General features: G+C 41.3%; 1 protein-coding gene across 1 annotated transcript in view; it reads left to right on the top strand.

The window, feature by feature from the left end:
• The first annotated feature begins 1,253 nt into the window (after positions 1-1,253).
• SLC7A14 (solute carrier family 7 member 14) overlaps positions 1,254-20,864 on the top strand; it is a 117,851-nt gene continuing 98,240 nt past the window's right edge. The window contains exon 1 of the mRNA XM_060639205.3: positions 1,254-1,530. The gene's annotated coding sequence lies outside the window, so the exon portion shown is untranslated. The remainder of the gene's footprint in view (positions 1,531-20,864) is intronic.

A 20,864-nucleotide genomic window follows, 5' to 3' on the forward strand; every position in this document is an offset into this window, starting at 1 on the left:
TAGGTGTACTTACTGAGACTGTCCTGGCACCAATCAGTCATTTCCTTGGGTGAACCCAGGGTCTCTGAGCCATAATCCACAACCTAAAGGTAAACTTGAACTGCTTTATCTGACAAAGGGTGTGTCAGTCAGCCAGCATTCTTCTCAAACAAAAGCTCAGTGAATTTGTTTCCAAGGGTAGGAGTTATATTTCATTAGCTCCCACATATTTTGAGGGCTTGGACCAAAGATGCAAGCATTCATGGAGGTACTTTCAGTCTACTCAATGAATGTTAAATAATTCATTCTCTGACGAGACCAAATATGCCTGGGTTGGTACCATCTAGTCCTCATCCTTTTGAGGCATAACGGAGTTATGGGATACTTACTGTAATGGAACCAATGAAAAATATAAGCCTTCTGTCTCTCCTGTCCCCATTCAGACTGGTTATCTCTCTAGCTTGACCTCACAGATGCCCCTCCCGGTCTTACAAAAGATAATTCTGTCCTGCTGGCACAAATTACAATCTTCTTGTTTTCTGAAATTTATTTTAATAGAGACAGGGAAAGCATGTTTATTTATTGAGTTACAAATACGTATCCAGCACTGGGCTAGGCAATTTCAAGAACATTATCATTTACAATTTTCATAACTGTCCTGTCAGGTGGTCATTTCATAGATGAGAGAAGAAAGGTTAGGAAGATGAAATACTCCAAGGTCACACAGACTAGAATTCTTGGTGGGTCTTCAAAACTCAAACCCACAGTCTTTCCATTCATAAGATGTTGAGAACCCAAAGATAAATTTGACCTACTTGAGCTTTGGAGAAGGAGGGTCTGCCTTTTTTTAAGAAGACAGAGGAAATCAATCTCTCCCATCCTTTCTTTCCAGCAATGCTGAGGGAAGTGGAAGAAATTTACGAGCAGCAAGGGTTCAGCAAAGGAGGAGGGAAGCTTTCAGAGGGTAGGAAGCAGGTCTGGAGAGCCAGCTTTGTTCAGTGCCAAGTCCAGCAAAGGTGGAGCTGCTGGCGGATGCCTTCTCAACCCACCGACACCGCAGACATCTGCTTAGTCCTGCTTTCCCAGGGGCAGAGAACTGCGCCCTTATCAGGCCCAGTAAGCCTCGGGACAGCCTGAGATACTGGAAGCAGCACCCGGAGGCTCAGCAAGCCAGAGAGGAGTTGAGAGTGGCATATAGCTGAGTGAGTGTGTTTGTGTGTGTGTGTGTGTGTGTGTGTGTGTGTGCGCGCTGGGAGGCGGGGGCGTCTGGTGAGAGGCCTCGGCTCAATAATGTAAGGGGTTGGGCCGCCCACGTGACTCCAGAAAGGCGGAGACAGACGAGCTGGAGGGAGGACTGACAGGCCGCCCGGAGGGAGGTGAGGAGGGGGGCGAACTGAATAATTGAGGAGCTGTTCAGCAGCAGCGGCTGCCTCCTGCCTTCCTTTGCCTCCAACCGCTCCGCATCATAGTGGGAGAGACAGAATCTGGCGCTGTAAGTGCAGACGGCTAGCCACCAGTCCCTGCAGCTAGTTCATCGCCTCCAGCTCTCCGGTGAGTGAACGTCCCCCTTCGCCGCAGTCTGTTCCCCTCCGCACCCCCTGCACCCCAACTGGACCCCCGCGAGTAGGATGGTCGCCTCTTGTTGAATGAACCAGGGAGCCGGAGCCACAGGAGGAGGGGAAACAGGAACATGGCGCGGAGGCTGAGGGCGCCCGCCGGGAAGGGGTCCCTTGGAAGAAGGAAGGAGCTGGGTTGGGGTCTTTCCGTATCTGGCCCGGGATGGGGCCTGGACAGGGTCTAGGGTCGGGGGACGCCGGGCTCCGACTCACGGGAGCTGCCAGGCTGGGCTGGGGCAAACGCAGCTCCGGCGCGGCCAGAGTGAGAGGCAGAAGAGGGAGCCGCAAGCAGTGTCCGGGCCGCCTGGGTCTCCACAGATGCCGGGCCTGTCCTTTCCTCCCTGCCTTGTCACACACCCGGCTCCCGCAGCTAGGTTCTCGGCCTCGGACTGAGCCCACGGAAAGGAAGAGAGGCTTTTCCGGCTGTAGCCCGAGGGGAGGGCGGGGACAACGTCTGCCCTTTTACCTGAGAGCAAACTCTTCAAAGGGGCTCCAGCTGAGCCCGATACCCACACAGGGCCGGTGCGCTCCTGTCCTCAGAGAGCGGTGATACGCGACGGGGCAGCGAGAAGGACGTGATGGGAAAAGTGTCCAAGGAAGCTCTCTTGCCAGAGCGCGCAGCCCCGGGGGAGAGGATTCTCGCCCGCACTTATTCACCCCATCTGAGCTTTCTCTCTTCCCTCATCCCAAACACGTCTGTTTCCTACAAATCAAGAGGGCCAGAGTAAGGCAGTGTGGCCTCGCGGGTACAGCCCCAAACCCCCTCCTCCATCCAGAGTCATCTTCCCCCTCCCCCACCCCCCCACACACATACACACACAACGTTTATTTTATATCGTGATCGAAAAGTAAGGTAGAAATCGCCAAGTGACCAGAAGCAAAGGGAAGGCAGGGAAAGATGGAAGGAAAACTAGAACAGCAGGGATCTCGTCTGCTCCTGGTACTCCTCACCCCACTACCTGTGCGAGGCTCCATTCACTGAGTCCTGAACCGAGAGTCTTGAACTGAATTCAAATTCAGAGGAAAAACTTGGGGTGGGGTGGGGTGGGAGGAGCAGGTGGGATTCTCGTCGAAGTGGCGGGGCCAGTCACTGGCCGGAGTTGACAAGCACCACAGAGTGATAACCCGCCTGTCGCCGGGGTAAGGGGTCCTGAAGAACATCCCAGGCAGGATAGCACCAGGCAGGAGCCTGGGCCGCAGAGCTGATAGCAGGGAAGGGCGCTGTCCGCGGTGCTGAAAGTTCTGCGAGGCCGGGAGCTAAATACCGCGGGCAACTGGCGGCTCACTGCTCGCCGGCGGTTCCCGCAAGCTGAAACTGCGTTAGAGCCACGTAAAGACGGTCAGGTGGAACAAGCGACCTGGAGAAAGGGGTTTAGGAGCTCTGCGTTCCCCGATTCTCTGCCTTCCCCTGGTCTCCTCTTGGAAAGAGGTTTTTCCGACTCCTAGGTAGAGGAGCAAGTAGCGGATGTCACTCCAGGATCCAGTTTTGCTAACTTCAGGTGGAAATAAGACGTGTGGTTCCCCTTTCTATGTCCTGGGCCTGTGCGGTTAATCTTCCTACTGGTAAAGTGTTGGAAAAGCAGTTAGGGTTGTTATTCTGATAAACACTTCTGTGGCTTTCAGGAAGCAGAGAATTGTGAGGCTACCAAAAGAAGAGGTTTCATTAACGAAAAGCCTGGGTTTTCTATTCCTGGCTATGGCTTTTACTCTCTTCAGCACCCTTCTCTCCCCACCACAGATTGTTTACATCCTCTAGATATAGACCTCTAAGCAGCCCTACATGATTGTTTCTTCGACTAATCTTTTACATTATGGGTAAAATGGGGAAAGAATTAAGCCAATTTCGGGGGGGGGTCAATTAAGAAAATATTTACTGAGCACCTGCTATCTACTAGGTAACATTATCTCATTTAAGCTTCATAATAGCTGCTGACTACAAATATCACAAAGATAAGAAAACTGAATTTAGAATCCAGAGCTTGGATTCAAATTCAGGTCTGCTTAACTCCAAACCCCAAGCTATTTTCATGCCCTCATTTTGGCATTTGGCTTTTGATAGCTTTATTGGAGAATGTAGCAAAAGAATGTCAAAAGAGGAAGGTCTACTTTCTTTTGCACACACACAACTCTCTCTCCCAACCCTTTCCTCTTTAATCTGTTCACCCACCCACTGTCACTAACTCCCACCATACCAACTGCTTTTGTGCATGCTGATTGAGATATCACTGTTCACACAAGTTGAGATTCAGAATTACAGAAACAAGTTAAAGGACTAAAACAGCAGGCTCTTCCGAAAGAGCAGTGGGGCTTCACAGGATCTGGAGAACTAGAGCCCACATGTGCTTTCATAATTAGAACTATACTCTTGAGCTTTAGGGCTGGAATAGGGCTTAAAGATCCTTGAGCACCATTCAGATCATTGTTTTACAAGAAGAATTTGGGGACCAAAAGATGATTATAAGTCTAAGTCACATGATTGAAAAGTTAGGATTGGAACCCAGTTAACTCAATTCCAGGGTCAGTGGCCTTTCAAGTACCCTCATCGTGCTTCAGATACCCTTCCCTGCTTCCTTCTGTGGTTATCTTTGATAAGGACATCAGCATCAGTAAACCATATGCAATAATATACCACAAATACCTAAAATCCAAGTGCTCATCTTAAATTTTCTTCCTTTTCTTTTTCCCTCTGGTCTCACTATTCCATTGTAGTCTGACCCAACATACCTGACCCACCTTCCTCAACAACAGTTCTCCCTATGGGAGCAAATTGCAAATGGAGATGGGGGCATGGCATTTCTCTACACAAAGGCATTGCCTTTGTGTTGTCTATATTTCCTCTTCTGTGGTCTATTCTCAACAAAATAAGCTTTCAAAAATAAATACCTCTAAGCATCTTTCTGTGTTCTCACAGGTACTTGGAATAGGCCTTTAAAACATCTAGGCAGAAATAAATTATCATTATAAATGCTAATATCAGTCAAATGTGAGGCACTTTCCTAGTTCCTTTTTGTAAATAATTTCATTGGATCTTCACAATTCTGTCAAGTAGATAATTTCATTAGAGGTCATCCTAGAGTTCTAGTCCACTGTAACTAACATGCAGCAGATTTGATGCTCTATGTATTTCTTCTTGCTTCTCTTTCAGCCCCTAGTAAAATCCCAACTTTATTGCATTGGCAAGGAGGAGGAAATTTTTATCTTGAATTGAATTGTTCTATCCTCTTCCAGTGTGTAAAGTTTAGAAATTCAAATTCACTTCAAATGGTAATGTTCTGTTCTTTTATCTCAATATTTACCACAACATATTCTTCCTTCATTTGTCATCCTTTACTTAAAGATCCTTATATACCTTCTTAATTCTAATATTAACGTTCTGCTTCAAACCCCATCTAGAATGAATTAAGGCACAACTCATAATTAAATATATAACTTCTATTGTACCCTCACAGGGTGATCCTGCAAGGATGCTGTTCCTGAGGTGCTCTGGGCCCTGTGAACCATAATCTTTAACTGTCTAGAACTGCTCTTCAATATGGTGTCACTGGCCACATATAGCTATTTAAATTTTAATTAATTAACATTAACATTTAATCACACTAGCCATATTTCAAGTGCTCAATAACCATATGTGGCTAATAACTACCTTATTGAACCATGCAAATATGGCACATTTCCAGCATTGTAGAAAGTCCTATTGCACGATGCTGTTTTGGAAAGTGCTAAAAACATCCTCACAACAACAACTGAGAACTTGGAATTGGGAAGAACTTGGGATTCTGCTTTAAAACTTCTGCCAAGAAAGGAGGAAAAGCCACTTGTGGCCTAGGACACCCCTAGAAGCCCAAATATGCTCAAGATAATAAGGCTAGCAAAGAGAGTACATGTCCCACTGAAGGAGCTGGTGACCTCTGGCATTTGCTTCACGTGAATTCTGTTTTACCATGAAGTAAAATATTCCATTAATGGGTCTTGCTGGTTTCCTGGATTCCATCTTAGAAATAACCTGGAAGTTTTTATTCAAAATTCAAGTTTTATACACATATATATCACATATACATGTAACAACCTGTATGTGTGTGTGTGTGTGTGTGTGTTTACACGTATATGTATGTATATCTTGTCTTAGTAAGTATAGTATGATAAATATGGAAAGAATATGGGACTTGGAGTTAGTAGTAAATCCGCCACTTACTACTTGGTGACATTTTAAGGCCCTCTAGATTTCCATTACTTCATTTGTAAAATGTTGACAAGAATAGCCTATCTCAACAGGCTATTTTGAGATTCAAAATGTAGATAAATGAAAGTACTTTGCAGGGAGCATGATTGATAATCTCATGTAGATATTGTATAGTATATAAACAAATAGGATAGCTAAAACCAACAGCATTTCTGAATGCTTTTAGTCCCATATAAATATGTTTTTCTTTTGTTGTCATTTTTCACTGTAAAGGAGAATGCTGAAGAAAAAAATCTTTTTGGTTGTTGAGATTTCTTGTTGGTTAAGTTCTATGAATTGAAATACTGTTTACTGTTTGTGGTTTACTTCCTTTGGCCCTGAACATTTCCTTCAGGGTAAAAAAATACCTAGGAAGTCTCATTGGTTCTGAAATAGCTTTTACCTGTTAACTAATAGCCTTAAATCAATTGTCAATAACTATCTTGTCATTACAATAGTGTTTCAGATAACAGAAAAAGTATTATTGATATTTTTGAGCATGGGTGGATAAAGGGGATGATTTAAAATGACCATTTTTACTATTTATTCATTGAAATGAACTACCCATCTCATGAATCAATGAAGACTTCTATTTTATCCATTGATTAACCCAAAAATAAAAGTAAAGGCTATCAATTTGACTGAATTCTTGAAGTTGCATTAGGGATTCTGACCTTAAATAAAGGGTCTTTATCTATTCTCTAAGGTAAAATTTGTTGGGGTCAGAAGTAGAAACTTAACTTGCTAACAGGTGGGACTGGGAGGCCAGAAGTACCAGGGCACTAGACAGCTATTCTCCACCCCCTCCAAACCTTAATCCATACCTTTTATTGAACAAGGGGCATCGTGGTGAGGTCAAAGGGTAGGCACCTAAAATGGCAACACCTGTACACCAGTGGTCTCTACTAGTCATCTAACGTGGAGCCTTCTGTGTGCAACTGTAGGGAAGATCAGAACAAGCCTTCCCACATTCTGGTTAAGGCACACGTTAACTTCCAAGGAACCTGGAACACGTAGCCCCAAGTAAGGTCACTTCATGGGCATGAACAAGATGGAGGGTCAAACATGGAGTCAGTGTTGTCTGCACTTCTACAACTTAGCTAACATTTACTCCCAAACCTGGCATCTATTGCCTATGCCTGAACTTTAATCTACAGCATTTATAACTCAAGTAGGAGTGCTTTTTTTATATATGCCTGACTGGGTCAGAAAATGACACAAAGACAGTCATGCCTTCTCTAATAGATCACCATTTTGATACTTAAATATTTTTCTCCTACAACACAAAAGTTAATACAATGCTCAAGTATTATAGAAAATAAGTCTGCAAAGGAAACTATTCCATCAGACGATTCTTAATTGTATTATGTTTGCTATTGATCCTGAAAACCCAATGAAGTAATATATTTTTTTATTGGGAAGGGGTAGGTAAACCTCCTGAAAAATCAAGCTGAGTGTAGCTAAGGGCTCTAGATTCTATCTCTGGTTCTCTGGCAGGTTATTTCCTTTCTTGGAACCCGAGATTACCTTTGTTCAGACTTTGTTAAGGCACGCATGGTAATTTACAATATGCTCTACCAGAGAAATAGCTGAAACATACTCTCAGCTCCAAATGCTGGTCAAGCATACCATTCTCAGGTCTTTGTTGCATATAAAATTATATTACTAAAGGGAAAATTAGTGAGATTATCAACTCTGGTCTCTGGTAGCTCATGCTAGCTTTAATAACAGATACCCTTTGTTAAGAATCATGGTTATTAATTTCATTGGAATTATTTGTCTCTTGGAAGGGCTTGGATTTTGGAAGGGGGAAAATACATTACCTTGGAGCTGAAAAGAGCTTACTTTTCACTGTCTTTAGCTTGAGGGATATCAATAATTCTATATCACAGGAAAGAAAATTAACAATGTAGCTTTGAAACTCATGCTGGTAGCATGCAATCATTCACTTAAAGTAACTGAGGTAGGGGAACCTCAGTGGCTCAGTCGGTTAAGCATCGACTTTGGCTCAGGTCATGATCTCGTGGCTCATGAGTTTGAGCCCTGCAGAGCCTGCTGGGATTCTCTCACTCTCCCTGTCTCTCTGCTCTCTCTCTCTCTCTCTCTCTCTCTCTCTCTCTCTCAAAATAAATAAAATTTAAAAAATAAGGTAACTGAGGTAGCCCTATATTGGTAGCCATGGGTGTTTGGAACCCCTACAGCCTGGCATATGAGTGCTGAATACATATTTGTTGAATTCAGGCCATTGTTCCAGGTCGGTTCATGCCATGCACTCATCTAGCCAAGAAATAAGTATACCCTGTGGCATTTTCCTTTAGCAAATGAAATAGGAGGCAAGCACCGAACATCAAATCTTACCCTGACAACCACACCTGTAACCATAAGTAGAAGTGGCCTGGACAGACTGCTCCTGAGAATTGGGTCTTGCCACCTTCCTCCAGGAAATAAGGGATACATTAGCTCGAGGGTCTTGAATCTCACTGTGATGAGGCAACTCCATGAAGCCAAAGCTTAAAATAGAGTTGTATGTTATTTTTGACTTTAGAGATATTTCTTTATTTCCTTGAGAAAATATTTGACTGGCAAGATTGTTACAGGAAATTACTATTGTTCCTAAATTCAGAAGGAACTAGAACGAAAGCTTAGAATGAAAGCACATACATTAATTAGAGAGCTGATGACATCACAGTCTGGAAGGTCACAGAATATTTTCCTTTTCCAGGAATAATTGGGCCTTCTTTCAAGAGTTTTGACTGGTCATTACTGACAAAAATGGAAGAAAAATAGATCATTCTATTCTAGCAAGTCAATAAGCAAATACCTAGAATTAACTGATTCTCATTTGCCAAAGGCAAAATATTCCAACCCAATAAACTGTCCTACAAATGAGCAAGCTGATTTCCATGGCCTGTTCATTTATTAGGTTGTTTTTTTCTCTGTTTGTTTTTTAAATAATTAGCAAATTTTAAAAATTACATCCAGGTGTTTGAACATTCTGATGACAAATTGTCTTCATAATTATAAATACTTTGTTGTTCATTAGAGATTATATTTATACAATATATTATTGTGCCAATGTTTTGGAATGGTCACATAACCCAACTCTCTCATCTGACAGAGAAATTGAGGCTGAGAACACTCACCCAAGTCAATGGCAAAGGCAGAAATAAGATTTGAGCCTCCTCTCTCTCAATCCACTGCTCTTTGTATATTTCAACCTCAGACATCTTTTCATTAGTCATGAAAACCTATTCAGTCAATGAGTTTAGCCACCAAACTTTTGCCAGGGCTACTAGGAGTAGGAAAGTATATGTATTTGGATTTCATACTATTTCCATTTGCACCTCCAGATGAAAGAACTGCGGAATCAAGGATAGTCAACAAGTAGAAATTTCATGGGGGGAACTCTGAGCCAGAAGAAAAGCATCAAAACCCCAGAATCCTTGTGAGAACCTGGGCAAGGATTTAACTCCTCTTACCTTCATCATCTTCGTCTCTAAAAACAAGAAATTTGAATTAAATAGTTTCAGATCCTATAAGCTCTAACATTCTATAGTTTTATGAAATGAGGCCAAGGATTTAAATTATCCATGTTCTGCCTCACTCAGACCACATAATAAAAAACAAATCCGGATTCTTATTTTTACATCACTACTTATTGGAGGCTCCGTTTCATGCTAGTACTTCATTCAGTAACAATATTCATAATAACAGCACTTATGACAATAGCTAATAATTATTGACTTATTTACATTTACTGTGACCCTATCATGTTGGTAATGCTAGTATCCCCATTTTGCAGGTGAGAAACCCGGGTCCCAAAGTAATTAAATAACCTGCCCAAATTGATATAGCTTTATGCTCTTAACCACCATGCACACTGCCTCCTTTGAAAAGCACTGGTCTCTCAGATAACTGATGTGCGTCATTTACAGGCCACTTAACACACAAGCCCCTTTTCTGGGGGAATTTCCATCTTACCTACATTTTCTGACTAGAAGAGCAATCAAGAGAGTAAATAGAACTTCAGGTCTCTGGGTCTGATGAGGCTTGTAGAGTGATCTTCATTGTCTTTCTGCAAGATGGCTCTTGTCCTTTTGCATTTGATACCATTGATCAATTATTTCAATGGTTTAGTACTGAAAGTTGGTGCTTTGCAAGCTGCTGCATGCAATGAGAACCATTCTGCTGTGTTTTCCCCAGCATATGTGGACAGCCTGCATTGCCAGAAATGGATGGATGCTGGTATAGGATTCAGCACCTTCTGAAACTACAGAAGTCACCCTCCCACATCTTCATTGTTCAGTGGCATCTTCTGGCTTTTGTCTCCAAGTTTTTGACTCAGAGTAACAATCTAGACAGCTTTTAAGGCAGAGAGAGAGAGAGAGTTTCAAAGCGTCATTTTCTGGTGGTGGGATTCAGTTATTAATCATTAAATACATATACCACAGTACCCATCTATTCTACTGCGGATTTCAACATGTGCTTAATCTGTTCACGGACATCCTGTACTTAATATGTCATGTCTAATAAATAGAATGCTCTGACAGCAGCCTAGCATGTACATACATTTTTATTGTGTAAATATATGATTATGTAAAAACTTATATAATGTAATAAGTATTATTTGTATACATGCTTTTATTTTTTAATTTTAAAAGGTTTTACTTAAATTCCAATTGGTTTGCATACAAAGCAATAGTAGTTTCAGGTGTACAATATAGTGATCCAACACTATATAACACCTGTTCCATATAACACCTGGTGCTCATCACAACATGTACACTCCTTAATCCCCACCACCTGTTTAACCCATTACCCCACTGACCTCTCCTCCAGTAACCATCAGGTTTTTCTCTATAGGTAAGAGTCTGTTTCTTGGTTTACCTCTCTCTCCTTTTTTCCCCTTTGCTCGTTTGTTTTGTTTCTTAAACTCTACATATAAGTAAATCCTTTGTCTTTCTCTGACTTATTTCACTTAGCATAATACTCTCTAGCTCCACCTGTGTCATTGCAAATGGCAAGGTTTCATTCTTTTTCACGGCTGAGTAATATTCTTCTTTACCCATTCGTTGGTTGATGGACACTTGAGCTGTTTCCATAATTTGGCTATTGTAGATAATGCTGCTATGAACATCCCGGTGCATGTAATCCCTTTGAATTATTATTTTTGTATTCTTTGGGCAAATACCTAGCAGTGCAATTGCTGGATTGTAGGAGAGTTCTCTTTTTAACTTTTTTGTATAAACTCCATACTGTTTTCCGGAGTGGCTGCACCCGTTTGCATTCCCACCAACAGTGCAAGAAGGTTCCCCTTCTTCTGCATCCTCACCGACATCAGTTGTGCTCCTGTGTTGTTGAGTTTAGCCATTCCAACAGCTGGGTGATTATATAATAGTAACTTATATAAGATAATAAATATATGTGATATATTTAATATATTATTTTGCACATTTCATACACATCCTTTTATTCTTTAGCTCTAGTGTCTGGCTTGCTAAACTAGTCACATACCCCACCAATACCAAAGTCAATTATAGGATGCGTAAGTCTACTTCTGCCTCTGCGGCAGTCAGATGGATGTAAACTCCACTAATCGTGTATGCAACATATCAATATATGCTGTAACATGTTACGAGGGAGCCTCAAGGAGAGACCAGGGAATGATTTACGTCCATACAGAAAGTACAATGAAATTATACTTTGAATGATATGCGATATTTTCTCATGTGGATAAATAAGAGGGAAGGCTATTGTAGAAATGGGAACAGCATAAACAGTGTGAATGTAAATGACATAGGCTGATGTGGTTAGTTAGAGACTTGGCTGGAAAGGTGGAAGGTCATATTGAAAAAGATTCTGAAAAAACTTGAATACAGCTGGGTGGATGTATTTATTCAGCCTGAAGTTTATCTTTGAAGACAGTTTTTATGAATATTTTAGAAATGCCACTGATTTCAGTGTTGGTTCATGGCCAGAATCATGAAGTCTAATTTCCTGGCTAGAAGGAACCTCAGAAATCATATCGGCCTTCCCCTTTGCCTATATTTTACAGTTGAAGTAATTAAAACCCAGAGACATTAAGTGACTTGCCCAAGGTCAGCAGCAAATTAGTGACAGGACAAAGACCAGAGCCTAGTCCATCCTCTTAGTTCATAGCATTTTGTCCTGTTCTGTGCTGCCTTCGGGGATTTTATTCATCATCTGAGCATAACCCAATGTAACACAAATGGTGATTATTAAGTATTTATGAAGCTCCGAGTTTTCCATTGCTCACTATGAAGGTATAGTTTCTTCATTACAGCCAGATGATAGATCAGATCCTGGGCTGCTTCTATCTACATGAGAGAGCATTCTCTTCAGAAACACAAACAAACAGCATTCCGAACACATGGGCATGACATTCTTCCCCTGCCTCATTTCAAACCGCCAGAGATTATAGAGGCACAGCCTGAACAGAAGGTATCTTAATCTCTGGTGGTTCTGTAAATAATATGCTGTTCATGCCTGCATAGAAATGATCACAGCCTATTTTCTAGATGAGGGATCCTTCAGAAAAATGAAGCTGCTAGCACACACAGCACATCAGATAGGATTTCAGACCCCAGAGCACCAGACCTCTTTGTAACAAGTTTGAATATTTCACCCATTTGCACACTCTTAATTTATCCAGACTTGCGGCCTTAAATTTTATGTCACAGTCTAGTTAGTCTGTGCATATTTAGGTTCGATTGGTTATCGCCCATTCTTTTCCTCTGGCCACTCTTCCTTCACCTCAGCCAAAAGCAGCACTGTAACTAGATTCTCTGACTCCCAGTCTCATGGTTGTCCCTCCAAACTGCTTTCCAAGGGTAGAGAATACAGCGTTTTCGCACTCTTCACCACCCCTGCCCGCCATGCACATCATAACCTTGTAAGAATGGATGGGAATGACTACTTGCACTGCTTGGAAGTTCATTCCAAGCCCTTGTTTAGAATACCCACCATGCTCTACTGTCCACCTATCATTTTAAGAAGCTGATTATGGAGAAGTTTAACACACTTTCTACTCTGGAGGTTATATACAATCATTGCCATTGCTCAAGGAGATATCACCACAGAGAACAGTGTGTTCAAGAAGAAAGAGGACAGGGTCTGCTGCTCCCATCATTTGACAATGGAGCAAAGTTCATCCAAAATTCACTATAAGTTATAGGTCATTAGATTCATAATCCCAGAGACCAGACAATTGGGTAATTAGATGGAGTTAAGCAATATTGGTAGTAGCCAAGAAAGTGAAAAAAGACAACTCCCACACCATTCCTTCTCTAGGGGTGAGGTGTTTTGCCTGAATTGATCAGCATGGTACACTTCATTTAGTGTACATAAAGTTTACAATGATAGGGTTTTTGTTTTTAGAAAATCAATGGAATTCACACTTTCTGTTTAAACTCCTTCTGATGAATCATTTTAAGACAAAAAAACAGGTGGTGTTTGAGTAAAGAGTATGTGGAAAATAGAAGCAGGGAAGAGGGCAGAGAAATTCAAGAACTGGCTTCCCACCCAAGTCTTCATAGGCTCATGATTATCTCATAGTCTGACCAGGCTTATTTATTAGGTATAGAAACTCAATTTTATCAGTCTGTCAAAAGTCATCTAGCTCTGAAGAATCAAGCCATGCCCCCCAAATCCCAAGAGGCTGATTTGTAAACTAGATGCAGTATAGTCACATGCAATGGGGAGATACTGTAGACTATTGCCCAGGTCATTCCCTTCATGGTATTAGGTTAACAAGAAAACCAAAGGAGTGATCAAAGATAAGCTGTAAGCACAAGATAAGGACCAATGGCATTAGACAGAGAGTTTCATAGAACGTGCTATGCAGGCTGCAAGAGGGACAGAGAATTCTTTCAGATTCTACCCAAAAGCACCTTTTAGATTTCTGAAACAGTCGTGCCCTTCAATTTGATGCTCACAAGAGGGTCTTGTTTCCACTTTCTCTAATGTTGTAGAAACTTTGGCAAACACTTCCAGTAGAAGATAGAGACATTATCTAGTCTCTATGGAGTCCTCATCTTCCATTCGGATATTACTTTGGACATGTTATAACTTCTTAATTCATAGCCTATCTCATATTAGTTACATGCTAGTCTCCTTCAAGAAGTTCTGGTAGATGCCCCAGTTTAAGCACCAATCATGAATAAATTGCCTTAAGTTTTCTCTGGAAGGTTAGGTTAGGTTATTTCTGTAAGGGGCAAATCTCTTGTACTTTGTGTTAGTTCTGTTTATTCTGCTTCAGAGGGTACCATGATCTGACATTGCTCTGAGAGCTCTGGGGTCTGGTTTATCCTTGTCAGTAATCTACGTGTATGGACCCTGACATTTGAAACTGTATCCATTCATCACTCTCAATACAGAAAACATTCATGGGGTGACTATGACTCATCCACAAAACGCTGAAGGCATCAACTCTCAAAAGGTTTTTTAAAAATCAGACAATTACCTCTGAAAGAGGCCAAACAACCATTTTAACTATTTTTATTCTCCCCTTGACCTGACTGGTTACCCTGGTTCCAAGCAGGCACAAACTACACAGACAGTTTGGGATTCATTTTAAATTCTTTCCTAATCACATAGACTTTTGACACACTTTCGATTCCAGCATCAGAATACAGAGGGAAAAAAAATCTGAATGAGTATAGACTGTTGTGCCAGAAATAAATCCCTAATATAGACAACTAAAATATGCTTCTATAGAACTTAGCTGTCAAAATAGAAACAAAACTACTGTTTCAATACTATCTTAGTATCTTGTCTGTGTTCTTCCTTTCTGCCCCCAAGTTATAGTTGTAAATAAATACTATGGTGCCATCACAGTGCATTAAGAGATTGAGGAGAACTTGTCCATCGAGCATTATGATGTTATCTCTTTACGTATGTAATTCCAGTATGGCAAATTATACAATGTTCTTCTTAAAGTCAAGGATAACTAAATAGCTACATCACAATACTTGTGATCAGAATAGCTCACATTTACTCATGAAGTCTTATGAAGGAGATATGATTATCCCAATTCTACCTACAATGATTGGCAAATTTAAATGACTTGTCCAAGGTTTTCTAGACAAAGGTTTTACAGGGTTGAGATTCAAATGCTGTGCCACCTGACATCAAAATCTTCCCCACTCATTCTACCCGTCCACAATTTAAAAATTCTCTCTGAAAGAGGCCAGTCTTAATGTATCTCATATGAGTGCATGGATAATAAGAATGATTTTTCAGGTTTACCTTCATGGTCTTTCAGAGGATTAGACTCAGGACTCCAAAGACTTGGCATAGGACTTTGGGCAACACATCTCTTTCCTAGGCCTCAGTCATTCCATCTAGGAAAGAGAAAACTAGTGGCTCTTCATTTGGTTAGTTATTCACTCATTCCACAAATATGGTAAACACTAAAACGACAATGGGAAAAAACACAGACCGGGAGCTGTTAGTAAAAATAGGAACCACTATTCATAATATTGTTACTAAAATAAAAACAATATCAAGTCCCTATTGTTCATGATATGTACAGGATTGAATCCAAGATTTGCTGTTTTGGGGAAAAAAAAGATTGTTTTGCTTAAGTTTTCATAATCAGTGAAATAATTTTAATTCTTCTCATATAATTGTCAAATAAACAAAATTACAGGCCCAACTAACCAATGTAATGCAAGTTATTACTTAAAAGAGCAGAAGTCTAGATCCTCAAGGTTCCTGTGGTTGGTTTCTGGAAGACAGATTTGCTCCAAACTATCAGTGATATACATTGCAACTCTAGACTTAATACATTCATATTCTAAAAATTCATAGTACATTTTCATTCCATACAGGAACTCATTTCTTTCAGCGAAGGCTGAGATTGTTTGAATACCCCAAAGCAAGAACATAGTACAGGAAGACTAATAAGCTGTAATGGGAGACTGATAGCAGAAGGGATATTTATTAAGCAAAACAGAACAGGAGATTTAAAGGAAGAAAAGTAATTTGAAAGGCAATTTTCAGTTTAAGACAATTCTAAAGTTTAATATTGTTGATGGGCTAGAGCATATTAAAAAAAAACGTTGAATGAGAGAGTAAAAAAGAAAATTAAGGCAACAAAAAAAAAGAGGGAAAGAAATTACATTTATTCTAAGACACTATTCCTTAAAATTTTATTCTTCCTAAGTACTTTTCCTTTAAAGCTCAGCGGCAGGAGGCATTTGCTGGGCAGGAGAAGGGAAGATACAATTCATTCCCCTGAGTCAAAACCTTTGCCAGTATCCCAGGCTTGAAAGTAAAAGGTACCTCTCACACATAAACACACAGTTGTCTTTTTCTCAGTTGTCTCTTTCTGCATTCTTCAATTTGTCACCAATTTTCAGAAGCCACTTGCAAGAGGCATCATCACAAAACCATTATTTAATGACCCCCAACTGTGCCCAGCTGAGAGACCCAATTTATATGTAGGAAACTATTTGGACTTTCAAGGTGATTTTCTTCTCTTAAAACATGGGACATCAAGTCTTTCCTAGCATGAGATCAAAACAAATAAATAAATAAATAAAATAGAGCCCCCCCACCCCAAAAAAAAATCAAGGGGAAACCACTGTCGTTAGGAAATGAAGTAAATTTGCCTGCCAGCCTGATCTCATAGCTCAGCTTGTATGCAGGGCCGATTTCTAATCAAAAGGATTATACCAGTTGTAGGATAATATCAGTTGTAAATGGAATATTTATGACCGCATGACATCACTCAGGGCAATCCATTTTAACTTTGCTTTTAATATTAAAGCAAAGGTTTCAGGGTTAGCTTTTTCAGATTTTTTAAAATAAACTATAAGGTGATCCTCACCAAAATTTGTTTATCATTCAGCTTCTTGGGGTTTTTAGAGAAGCATTACAAATTCTGTGGCTACAAGGTGAGTAAAACTCATCTGTCCTGGATCTTGAATGTTGAGCTCGAGAAATTGGGCTTCAAGCCACGATCAGTGGAAGCCCCAAAGGTTTTGGTGCAGAGTTGTGACCCGAACAGTCATGGAAGTTTCCGACAACAGTGAGTGGGATATATCAGGGAAACACAGAGAAAGCGAGGAAGTAGAAAAGTAAGTCAGGAGAGTAAACTGTGGGAAAAGGTGCAAGAAAAAAAAAAAACATTTCATAGCTACAGAATCAGGGTCCATTGTTGCTATTTCTTGGCTGGTGCTGAAGCCTGGAACGCAAATCTTGTTGGAGGTGAGCACAGCTCTGAGCACTGGGGAGATGGCGCCCCTCTCTCGTTGGCTTCACACCTAACATCGGTGGGATGTTTCTCTCAGCTGACAGGAGCCCCTCTCTGCTGATGGTGAAAGAGTTGGTAGGGATGGGCAGAGTTGCAGAGAAGAGGGAAAACAGATGAGCTTTGCACACTTGGAACCAAAACAAAGCCAAGGAAGCACCATGGAGAAGTGGAGCTGAGTGGGTAGTGGTTTCATACCCTCTCCAGCTGTGTGCACCTCAGTTCACACAGGTCCTTTTGCTTCGTGTGGCCTGAGACACCTCATCTACAAGACAGAAAGGCTGCCACAGATGATTGCCATGGTTCTTACCAGCTGGACAATTTATAACATCAGCAGCGTATTATTAATTTAAAGATGCATTTCATGGATCATACTCAATTCACTTCAATTCCAGGGTGGATCATTGCACAAAATGCCGAAGCTCCTAAGGGCTTGATTTCCTCGCTTTATTTTTCTGCCCTCCATTTCTTGTTTTTTTCCATTACTTTTCTGAAGCAGTATTTTTCCCCTCTTCCACTTTTTTCTTCATTTTCTAGTGACAGCAGGGAAGGTACTGTTTCAATAAGACAGGAAGCTGAGGTCATCTGCTTATCCACAGGACAAGGAGAACCCAGGGCCTAGGCAGCCAGCTCTTTTCCACAACATTCTGCTGCTAGACCTCAGTCCTTACCAGCAAGCAGAAAAAATCTTACTCAGCCTGTCTTCTGACTTATTTTTTTTTTATCACTGCTTTCTCTGCCAGACTGCAGGCTCCCAGATGTTCTAGGCAACTCTATCTGTCTCATTGCCTGCAGGCCAAGCTAGGTGATTGTTGTCACCCCCTTTTCTAGGAAAAGTACTACAGAGGGAGATGATTTGCACAAGTCTTAGCATAGTTTAACTTGATGATAACCATGTGAGTGCCATGCACGTATACATACCCAGTGCCAGTCTTCTATCCACAACTGCCTCTATTTAAACTTGTCTCCTCAAGGGGCGCCTGGATGGCTCAGTCGGTTAAGTGTCTGACTTCAGCTCAGGTCATGATCTCACGATCCGTGAGTTCGAGCCCCGTGTCAGGCTCTGTGCTGACAGCTCAGAGCCTGGAGCCTGCTTCGGATTCTGTGTCTCCCTCTCTCTCTGACCCTCCCCCGTTCATGCTCTGTCTCTCTCTGTCTCAAAAAATAAATAAAAAAACATTTAAAAAATAAATAAATAAACTTGTCTCCTCAAATCTAGCAGGTCAGCAGAGCCATGGAGATCACACTTCCCAAGGAAAAGCTGGACCTTGAATTAGTCAGTCTTCTTCTAGTCCCCGGAATTACAGTCGCATTTGAGAACCAGCACTTCCTTGCCTTGCTCATCTCAGTGGAGGCTGAGCTGAGGTAGGATCTCTACCTTGTTATCTTGCCTCACCCCCACCACCAGCCCAGAACTTCTGACCCACTGCTTGGGTGACTCACTTCCTGTACTAGCCCAGTTCTCTCCCTTTGGAGACAACTGAAGTTGCCCTTGAAATAAAGCAAAGAACACAGAATCTCTTTCTGCTGGTCCTCAGAGCTGAAGGAGGCTTGAGATTTCCTCATAACAACACACGAATCGGATCGTTGGGCTGCTCGAATCCTTTAAAAAATGAAACATTTGATTCCCAACAGAGTCAATACTCCTACAGGGTGGGCATTATCAGCCCCATTTTTTAGATGAAGAGACCAAGGCTCACAAAGACTTGTAATAGGCAGGGTGGGGACTCTTAACACAGATCCATCTGACTTCAGAGGCTATAGCCTATTACTTCTGTGAAACAGTAAACTACTAAGACTTACGAAAATAAAGCCAAACCCAGAGAAATAAAGACAAGTGGAACTTAGGTAGTGGAAATCCTACCTCTAACTAGCAGCTTGACCCTGGGCACATCTTTCAGGTTTCACTTTCTTTGTCCATGAAATGAGAGTGCTGGATCCAATGATTTCTTCCAGCTCCTGCACCCAGAAGTGTGCTTTCTAGTTAGTCCCTGTGTCTCTTCCACAGGAGCCAGCAGCTAAAATCTTACCTCAGCACAATAGACTTTTAACAACAGGAAGTGCCACTTCTCTAGAGGCTCTGGAAATGACTCAGGAAATAATTCTGTTCTCCAGAGAGAAACTATAATTTCTGACTTCGATTGCCCAGTGGTCAGGGCTGGCTTAGGTAACATTCACAGCTGTTTATTCTGCCAGCAGGAGGTCTCCATGGCATTCTCTGCCGACATTGGAGGAGAATCTGGGCTCAATACTTGTTATCCCTGGATTTAAAGAGGTAGTGATTCAAAAGTGCAACAGAGAGAAAAGATAAATATTACACACCCACTCATACTTCTTATGTGAAAACCCATTACAAGAACGTGTTAAAGGTAGATAGAATTATTTACCAGCAAGGATTTTTCATTTAATAAAAGGAACCATCAGGATTCCTAAATGGTGTATATTTAGTCTTCTAGAGACTGAATTTGGTGGAGAAATAGATATTAAATCCAATGCTGACTGAATGCAGATCATAATCAAAGGGGGGACATGTTGTTTAATGAGAGAATATGATATGCTGTTTGCAAAAGTTTGCTTTACACACAACCCTTAGGAACCGATGTTTGTTGAACTGATATGAATGTATCTTTTGTGTGGCAGGATGCCCACTGGTATAAATCGACACAGGGGAGCTGGGTGTACATTGGTAAGGGAGGGGAAAGGGAAGTGGAGACCAGGTGTGAGTGAACACCATTTTTGCTTAGAAAAGCATCATGGTGGCAAATATTGTATTGACTTAAAAAAAAACTGGAATGATGTTGTTAAAAGGGGTGATGACATTTGATGCAAGTATTTGCATTAAACAGCCAAAAAAGAAGCTTTGTCTAAGCCATCCAGAATAACAATAAGACTCCTTTGGTCAGCGTATTAACCATTAAAGAGAGTTTGACAAGTGAAAATAATATTTCTGTAGCACGGCCAAAACAAGACAATGCCAGAATAAGCAATATTTCCCAGGAGGAATCAGGAAATCTTATTACTGCCTCTGTGGTTTACCATGTCCTGACCCACAAACAACAACACAATATCCACAACACCCAATAGATAGACTTTAAAAGTTTAAACCAGTTTTGCACATGGCATTTCTCATTTAATCCTCATCTCAACCCTGTGGGATAAGCAAAGCAGATATACTGTCTTCATTTCATAGACATAAAAACAAAACAAAACAAAATAAAACTGAGGTCCAGAAGGGTAGAATTATTTGTCTGAAGACACACAATTTTTCTAGAATAGATTCATCTAAAACCCTGGACTTCTCACTCCTTGTCCAGTGATCCCTCCACAATACCCAATAAGATCTGAGGCTTAGGACACCCCCAACTCTATCAGTTTAATTGGAAAACAGCTTTTATATTTTATATGAAGATACACACACAGTAATTGCCCAGATTGGTGAGTTTGTGGATCAGCGAACAAATATTTGTTACAAGAAGCTTGCAAGCTGACATTTGCAAGGTCTGGACTGTGAAGGGACTGAAGGCCAAAAAATGTATTATCGGAAATAGTATTAGCACAAATTAAGGCTCACAGAATAAAGAGAAGAGTCAGGAGAAAGAAATGAGAGCATGTTCTTGCAGGTAAGGATGAGAGGAGGAAGAGTTATAATACCCAGGAAAGGGTACTAATGCTTCAGGGCTTGGATTTGAAGGCCCATGCAGGAAAGACAACAGATATAGGCCCACTAGAGGAGGAGAGTTGAAACTGAGACCCCCTACCTGGAGCTAGGACCCTC

Source organism: Panthera onca, chromosome C2 (genome assembly GCF_046562875.1).
Source record: "Panthera onca isolate mPanOnc1 chromosome C2, mPanOnc1 haplotype 2, whole genome shotgun sequence".
Taxonomy (NCBI): Eukaryota; Metazoa; Chordata; class Mammalia; order Carnivora; family Felidae; genus Panthera; species Panthera onca.